The sequence below is a fragment of the Octopus bimaculoides genome, chromosome 4 (genome assembly GCF_001194135.2).
Source record: "Octopus bimaculoides isolate UCB-OBI-ISO-001 chromosome 4, ASM119413v2, whole genome shotgun sequence".
Classification (NCBI taxonomy): domain Eukaryota; kingdom Metazoa; phylum Mollusca; class Cephalopoda; order Octopoda; family Octopodidae; genus Octopus; species Octopus bimaculoides.
This window is the reverse complement of record NC_068984.1, coordinates 41,726,815-41,728,970: the sequence shown is the minus strand read 5'-3', so window position 1 is coordinate 41,728,970 and position 2,156 is coordinate 41,726,815.

Here is a 2,156-nt window from a genome sequence, read left to right as displayed (position 1 = left end):
TGTGTGCTTGTGCCTGTATGCATATGCCTGTGTGCGTGTGCCTGTGTGCGTGTGCCTGTGTGTGTGTGTGGGTGGCACCAAAAAGGAATAATTACATTGATATCCACTGGATATTACCCTTAAGGTGACCAAAACTCTAAAAGTACAAGATAAAAACTATCTATGTTGGCAGACTTTCCTTGAGTTGACGTTGAAGTAACAAGATCAACTTTTAAACAAACATTTCAGATTAAAACATTCTAAGAACGCCCTTGTTACAGTATGGTGTTGTGAATGTTATTTTTGATTGAAGATATTGTATCTACCGGGAGTTTGTACTGTTTGTCAAGTCGCAACAAGGACCTCAAAGAGACAGCACTTTACGCAATATGCGTGCAGTTCCAAGTAACACCGACTTTTGCAATACACCAAGATTGTAGGGTATTCTAAAGTTTTCAGATGTTTTTTTTTTCTGATTGGGTGGTATTGAACCTAATGTTCCAATGGCAATAGGGATAACCTTTATGTTTGACTCTCGTAGCTGCCACATCTTAGCGATCTCAATTCTCAGGTCTCCATATTTATCAACCTTTTCTCTTTCTTTCATAATGATATGTTGATCTGGCACTGTCACATCAATTATTAGGCACTCTTGTTTGTCCCTCCTAAAGGTCACTGTATCCGACCTTCGGTGCTCTAATACCTCGTCTGTCTGGAAGTCAAAGTCACAGAGGATTTGTCCCTCCCATTTTTTATCCATTACCTTTCCCGGTGTATATTGGTACCAAGCACCCGTAACCTCATATCTATATTTATGGCATAAGAGCCAGTGGAAGTTTTGGGCTACGTTGTCGTGTCTACGCTTGTACTCTTTCTGCGCAAGACTTTCATAAGCACTAACAATGTGAGTCACGCTTTCGACCCTCTTCCCACACATTCTGCAGAGGTCCATTGCACTTGTGTAGTATGTGTTCTTTTTCACTGAGTTAGTATTCAATGCTTGGTCCTGGGCAGCGATGATTAGACTTTTGGTATTCTTTTTTAGGTCACCCTTGTTAAGCTACTTCCATGATGCTTCCTGGTTTTTTAATTTGTTGATGTCACGGTGGAACTGACCATGTAATTCCACGCAGGGCAGGGTTTCTTCTCTCTCGTTGGCTGTTCTTGATCGGAATTCCTAAGCACTCTCAAGTCTATTTTTGTTAAATCCTTCTGCATTAGCAGCATACTTGTAGCAGGTCTTGTTTGCTGTTTTCCAAATATTCTGCCATGTTGATGCACTCCCGTACGCTAATCAGCCCACGTCCACCTTTATCCCTCTTCATGTAGAGCCCGTGTACATTCGCCTTAGGGTGGAGGGCACCATACATTGTCATTGTCTTTCGGGTAGCACGATCGATCTGGTTAATCTCCGCTTGTGTCCATTTCAGGATGGGTGGACTATAGCGCACTACAGCAACCGCCCATATGTTGATGACAGTCACAAGGTTCCTTGAGTTGAGTTTTGATTTCAAGAGAAGTTTAAGGCGCTTGAAATATGCAGTGATGACCTTGACTTTCATTTCTTTGTGCAAGATATTGTCCAGTGCCAGGATCCCAAGATACTTGTACCCATCATCATCCAGGTCTTCCATTCTTTCTCCGTTTGGCAATTTTATACCCCTACAATTTACTCTTTCCCCGCCGCTTCAAAGTAAGCACCGCACACTTCAAGATACCGAATTCCAGTCCTGTATTTTTGCTACTCATTTGTACAGTCTCAACTAGCCTCTCTATTTCAGCTCTGTTTTTGCGAACAGTTTTAAATCATCCATGAAGAGAAGGTGCTTGAGATGAGGTCCTTTCTTTCTCAGCTCATAGTGTGCGTTGACTTTGCGTAAGACTACAGAAAGTGGGATCAAGGCTATAACAAATAACAGAGTCTCCTTGAAAGATAGCGTTTTTTATTGTTATCTCGGCTAAGTGCTGGTTGTTGCAGGAAAGACGTGTTTCCTAACTTGGCATGCTGCTCTTAATTAGTGCACACACGTTCTCAGCTATTCCACACATGTCGAGTGTTTCTAAATCCACGAATGCGGCAACATGTCTTAAGCCTTTTTGAAGTCTATTCAGGCCGTTATTATTATTATTATTATTAGTAGTAGTAGTAGTAGTAGTAGTAGTAGTAGTAGTAGTAG